This window comes from Balaenoptera musculus, chromosome 19 (assembly GCF_009873245.2).
Source record: "Balaenoptera musculus isolate JJ_BM4_2016_0621 chromosome 19, mBalMus1.pri.v3, whole genome shotgun sequence".
NCBI lineage: Eukaryota > Metazoa > Chordata > Mammalia > Artiodactyla > Balaenopteridae > Balaenoptera > Balaenoptera musculus.
The window spans coordinates 269,934-276,593 of NC_045803.1; the positions used below are offsets into that span (position 1 = coordinate 269,934).

General features: G+C 52.7%; 1 long non-coding RNA gene across 2 annotated transcripts; it reads right to left on the minus strand.

The window, feature by feature from the left end:
- Positions 1-3,689: 3,689 nt before the first annotated feature.
- Positions 3,690-6,185, minus strand: LOC118884956. 2 transcript variants are annotated; one of them, XR_005017411.1, is made up of 4 exons: positions 6,097-6,185; positions 5,200-5,388; positions 4,334-4,413; positions 3,690-4,190 (listed from the first exon to the last, which is right to left on the minus strand). It is a non-coding gene; the product is annotated as an uncharacterized LOC118884956 (long non-coding RNA). The 2 variants fall into 2 exon arrangements; XR_005017410.1 differs by lacking the exon at positions 4,334-4,413.
- Positions 6,186-6,660: the final 475 nt, after the last annotated feature.

Sequence of the window (6,660 nt, forward strand, 5' to 3'; positions counted from 1 at the left end):
GGCACAGCCCCATGATGCCCACCCCCAATAATCACAACAATAAACCACATCTGCACTGAGCCCCGTTTGCACACCAGGCAATTACTGAGCCTAGTCCATTCATCCAGATTGTCAGCTCTGCCCATGACCTGCTCCCTTTTTGCACCACCAAAGGCTTTCTCTCTGGCAGCTCTTGCTTCCCACCCTCCAGCCCTGCCCTCTCCACCAAGCCCAGCTTCACGTCACTGATGTCTTGCGGCACTTGCCTTGATACCTCCCCGCCTCCAAGCCTAACTTGCCTCCCACCAGTGAAGGGAACCCTGGATTTTCCTGGTTCCTATTTCATCACTTCTATGAACCGTCATGTCCTTCTTCCTATTATACACGTGGGTGCAGTTGGCTCTGCTAACTGGTCTGGTTTGTGTCTAAAGAGGCTGTATTAGTTTCCTATCACACTACTGTAACAAATTACCACAAGTGCAGTGGCTCATAACAACAAAAATCTATTATCTTAGGTTTCTGGAGGTCAGAAGCCCAAAATGGGTCTCACTGGGCTAAAATCACCATGTTGGCATTTGTGTTCCTTCTAGAGGCTCTAAGGGAGAAATCCATTTCCTTGCCTCTTCCACCTTCTAGAGGCTGCCCTCATTCCTTGTTCTGTGCACCTGCCTCGCCGTCATTCCATCCCCTTCTCTGACTGACCCTCCTGCATCTCTTTTTCACTTATGAGGACCCTTGTGATTACGCTGGACTCACCTGGTAATCCAGGATACTTTCCCCATCTGCAAATTCCCTTTTGCCATGTAAGGTAACATACTCACAGGTTCTGAGGATTAGGATGTGGACAACTTGGGGGGCAGGGGAGGCATTATTTTGCCTATTACAGATCCTAATTTCATTGGTCTGGGTTTGGCCTGGGCATCCAGACTTTTTTTTTTTTTTTGGCCACACCAATGCGGCATTGCAGGATCTAGTTCCCCGATCAGGGTCGAACCCCGTGCCCCCTGCAGTGGAAGCGTGGAGTCTTAACCACTGGACTGCCAGGGAAGCCCCCATCCAGACTTTTAGAAGTTTCCAGATGATTCTAACGTGCAGGCAAGGCTGAGAGCCACTGGATAAGAAACAGCATGATGCAGTAGGAGGCAAAGGCTGTAGAGAGGGACCCAGCTGATTGCAATTCCCAGTTCTGCCTCGTAACTCTTTTATGGGCAAATGACTTCATTTATCTGGCCTTCTACTTCCTTCTCTGTAACACGGAGATAATAAACCCTCCCCTCTTCGCGGATGATCATGACGTCCTCTGCTTCTCCATGTCCATGGTGGGAGGCAGAGTTGTACCTGCTCAGACACAGCCACACACCTAGGCTCACACAGACATGCAGACCCACACAAAGACACACAGACACACAAACACACAACTTGCATCCAGGATACATAAAGAACTCTTACAACTCAAATAACCCAACAACAAAGCCCCTAAATAACCCAGTTTAAAAATGGGCAGGGAATTCCCTGGTGGGCCAGTGGTTAGGACTGCTGGGGGCCCAGGTTCCATCGCTGGTGGGGAAACTAAGATTCTGCAAGCCACACAGTGTGGCTACATAAATAAATAAAATAATAATGGGCAAAGACAGTAACATTTACCCAAGGAAAACATGCAAATGACCAATAAGCACATGAATGGATGCTCAACGTCCTTTGTCATCAGGGAAATGCAAATCAAAGCCACACTGTGATGCCACTTCACACCCGAGAGGATGGCTATGATCAGAAAGACAGGTAACAAGTGTGGGTGAGGATGTGGAGAAAGAGGAACCCTCATACATTGCTGGTGGAAACGTAAAATGATGCAGCCTCTGTGGAAAACAGTTTAGTGGAGAAATGAAAACATAGGTCCACACAAAATCTTGTACAGAAATGTTCGCAGTAACATTGTTCAAAGAGGTAAGGGAGGAGCCAGGATATAGAGAAGGTCTTTTTGCTGGAAAAACAAACAAACAACAAAACATGTAGTCGAACATCAAAAGATCACTGCTAATCGCAAAGAACAGACACCTCAAGTTAATAACGTTAGTGCTTCTCTATGTATGGGAGGATGCAAGAGTCTGGGTTCATTGAAATTATTCCTTAGATATGTATCTTAACTATCCAGGGCCAGTATCCAAAGCACGGAATGGATAACATTCTGTGTTATCCACAGAATGCTTCCTGTTTTTCTCCATCTTGAATTCCCCTAAGGGCTCACCGTCTGGAGGCATGCCCTGGCTGATGGAGGGAGAGGAGGAGGCTGGCCCTGCCCCAGGACCCACGCTCCCTGGGGGCTGCAGCTCCAGTTCAGCTCGGAGGTGAAGTGGCACAGAAGCAGGAACGGAAACGGGTGTGCCTGCTGAGAACACTGGCATTTTGGAGACTCACGTGGACGGCAGCTGCCAGGAGTGTGGAGTCCTGGGCCTCAGGCTTATGGTCCTCGATCCTCCCCTGAGAGGGAGGAGCTGGGGGAGGGCAGGGCAGGGGCTTGAGGGAGGCCAGATCTGCCCTCAGACCCCAGGGACCGCAGCCTCAAAGTCCCCTCACCCAGAAGCCCTGCCAGCCAGTGGCCCCTTTCCCAGGGACCCTGGCCCTCCCAGTCCAGACCCTCCCACAGGCGTTTGCTCCTGTGCTGCCTGCCCTCGGCCTGCTCCCTCCTGTTCGCCCTCCAGGGCTCACGGAACCACAGCCCCCAACGTTTGCTTTGTGCCAGGCGCGCTGTGGGAACCTTCCATCAGCTTGCTTGACCGTCACTCTGCCCCTACGAGTGAGGCAACACTACCTGACCCATTTGACAGGAGGGAAACTGAGGCATCAAGAGGGGAAGACGCCTGAGTTCACACGGACAGATGGGGTGATCTGTGCCCCTGGAATTAGTCTGGGGATGTGGCACACCACCTCGGCTCTGGTGCAGGGGTCTGCACAGCCACCATGGATCCGGGGTGACCCGGGGAAGACGCACGCTTGGACCAGGAAGTCCTGGACCTCTGGGCCTGTTTCCTCTCAGGTACAGCAGGGACAGTCTCCGGGAGCATGGACAGCATTACGTTGTGCAAAGTCTTTGTGAAATGAAACACAACACGGGAACAGCTCACAGGGCCTTTGCTGCCCAAGGCCACACCGCCTTTACAGCCTGCATCCCCGCCTGGCTCCTAGGCTGGGCAAGGGGTCATGGGGCTCAGGGCTCCATAGAAAGCTGCCCTCTGCTTTGATGCTTGGGGGCTGGGCCTCAGACCTGTCCCCAAGCTGCAGCCGCATGCCACCCCCAGCCTGTGAGCTTCTCAAAGGCTCTCTGTGCCACACTGGCCCAGTTCCCTAATGTGGGGACAGTCAGGTACTGTCACTACCCTCTGTTATACAGGTGGGGGAAAGCGGGGGCACAGAGGGGTTAAATCTAAGGTTGTGAAGCAAATAATGGGTAGGTGGGGATTTGAAACAAGGCAGTCAGACTTGAGTCTGTGCCTTCAAAACGGTAATTTTTAAAAAGAGAGATATCAGGGCTCAGCTCAATGAGTGCTGAGCAATGCACACACCTGTGTAACCACCGTCCAGATCAAGCTCTAGAACTTTCTGTGAGGATGGAATTTGGCAGCCGTCAGCCCCATGTGGCTCCTGAGCAGTAGGAACGCAGGTGGTGTGACTGAGAAACTAGATTTGTGATTTTTAAGTTTATTTACTTAATGCAGATTTCAATACGTACAACGTGGCTCAAAGATACCAGTTGGAAAGTTCAGCCCTGGGGCGTTTCAGCACCATGGACAGACCCCTCCTGGCTCCCCTCCAGGCAATGCCCTCCCCAGCCAGGAGGTGGTTACTGCTGGGATTTCTGACAGCGCGTGAGTTGTGCCTATTCTTGAACTTCGTACAAAGTGAATGATGTGCTGTGTAACAGTCTGAAGTCTCAGCTCCAAGCTCTCTCAGGCTCACGGGTGGCAGCGGCAGAAGGCACATTTCAGGATCCCTTGTTACCGGGACGGTTGGGGACGAAGCGGAGCTACCAGGTGGGCGAGTACTCAAGAGGGCTGAAAATCGTAGTCCCAGCTGTCTTGAATTCAGGTCCTGACAGAGACTCCCAGGAGGGAACGGCTGACTGAGGCCTTCTGCCCCTCCCCACAGGGGTGAGAGTGGTGAGCAGGTCCCTGGGGCCCAGTGCACCCTTCCTTCCGCCCGGTGTCACTGCTAAGCTGGGGACAGCGAGAGAGGTGGGTAAGTGGAGTCTGTCAGATCTAGGATCAAACCCACCTTCACCACTCCCTGATGGGTGACCTTGGGCTGCTCAGTTCCCCTGGGGCCTCAGTTTTCTATCTGTAAAATGGGGTAATAGTACCTTTTGTGGGAGGCTGTTTGTTCATCCATTCATTTAACAAGTACTCCACGGACTGGGCACCACATCATGAAATTTACAGTCTGTGATGAATGGGAACAAGTGTAAAGTGTTCAAACGTGGTAAGAGATAGAAGCGTAATGTGGGTTTGGGTGGCCAGGGAAGGCCTCTGAATAGCTAAGCTTATACCCTATCGAGTGGCCGGTGGGGTGGAGGAGGAGAATGATGGGCAAAGGGAGAGCCATAGGGGAGGCCTGGAAAACAGGTAGAAGTCAGGTCATGCAGGGCCTGGAAGGCATGGAAAGAAGTGTGAATTCGTTTCAAATCAGGGGTCAGCAAACACAGCCCCGTTGCCTGTTTTTGTACTGTCTATGAGCTAAGAATAGTTTTTACATTTTTAAGCGGCTGGGGGGGAAAGGTGAAAAGAAGACAAATGTTACATGAAAGTCAGATTTCAGTGTCCATCAACAAAGTCGTGGATTTCGTCACGAAAAAAGAAAACAGTGTGGATGTGTGTTTTCTCTCTTGTTAGATAAGAACCTATATGACCTCCATGATTTTGCCTCTTGGACTGCAAAGCTCAAAATACTTGCTATCTGGTGCTTTACAGGGAGAGTTTGCTGACCCTGCTCTGATGACTTGGGCAGTGACAGAGGGTTTAAGGGGAGGGGTGGCCTCACCATTCAGGGTTAAAGACCCCTCCAGTCTTATGTGGAGAGAGATGGAAGGGGCAAAGGGTGGCAGAGACCTGTGAGGGGGGGGTGGTCTGGACCAGGCAGAGGAAGGCAAGGAGCAGGACATATTTCGAGGGAGATCTGGTTTCTGAAAAATTTCCAGCCCTGTGACCACCACCCTGCCGTCTGCCTCACCTGGTGCCTCGGGCTCCATCACCTGCCACTCTGCTCCGTCTCTGGGCTGCTTGGCCTCAGCAGATACAGGACAGTGGTCTTGGTCTCAGGCTGAGGAGCCAGGTTGTAGGTGACACTGGCAGGGATGGATTCCTGTCCCCAGAGTCTACTTCTCACACAGCAGCAGGGCTCCAAGCTTCTGGCTTGAACCTTGGGGCCCAGGGCTGGGATTCTGGTAAATGAAGTACTGCTGGCTGGGCACAGGCAGCAGGAAGTGGGTGTGGCCACAGCCCTCCCATGGGCTCCCCTGGGACAGACCAACTGCCTCAGTCCCCCGAACTGAGAACATATGTCCGCACACAAACCTGTGTGTGAATGTTCACAGCAGCGACGCTTGAGTAAACAAACTGGTCTATTTTTCCATACGATGGAATATTATTCAACTACAAAAATTAAGTAAGTACTGATACACAGCACAACATGAACGGACTTGGAAAACATTACTTTCAGTGAGAAAAGCACACACACAAAAGCACATATTGTAGGACCCCATTTATATGAAATGTCCAGAACAGAGACAGAAGGTAGATTAATGGTGGCCAGGGGCTGGGGAGGAGGTGAACGGGGGAGTGGTGGCTACGGGTTCAGGGCATATAGGCACACACCTGAGGTCACACCTGCGTACATAGGCGGTGTCACACATGCGGGGTCGCGCTCGGATGCATACCTGAGGTCTCAACTGCCAGCACAGGTCGCTCCCCCACCCCCACCCCCTGGCACGCGCATCACCGCCTCTTCTCTCCCCTCCCCCACAGCCCGGCCGCCCCGGTCCACGCCCCTTGGGCCCCACCGCCTGCACACACGGGCCTCCCCCTTCCTCACACTCGCACCGCCAACCCGCTGGGACCGCGGACTCACCACAGAGTGGGAGGGCGCCCCCACTCTCGCGCATGCCGCCCTGTGCAGGCTCACTAAGGCCGCTTCCGCCCAGCGCCGGTGGTTGGGGACTTCATCTCCCAGCGGCCCCGCGCGCTCCGTGCCTGGAAACAGGCGGCACAGGGTGAAGGGCCTTCTGGGAAATGAAGTCCAAGTGCACCGCCAAAGAAAGAGCGTGGAGACGTGTCAGTCCGTCTTCCCCGGGGCGGGGCGGGGGCGGGGGCGGGGGCGGGGGCGGGGGCGGGGGGGGGCAGGTTGGAGGACTGGACATACAGTGACAGGCACAGTTTCCTGTGTCCTTTTAGATATGCAACGTATGTACTTTTTTCCTCTTCCTCCTCACACATATACGTGTATAAGTATTAATGGAAGAAATTTTCATGTATTGAGGTACGGGGAAGTCATTCTGGCTTGTACACGGTTTAACTTTACTTTTTTGCTAACTAAAACTTAAGCCTGTTTGCAGCCTATCACACACATATTGTACATCTGCTTTAATCATTAAAGAAAAGGGTGCACTGACCAGAAGTAAAGAATGTCCATGTT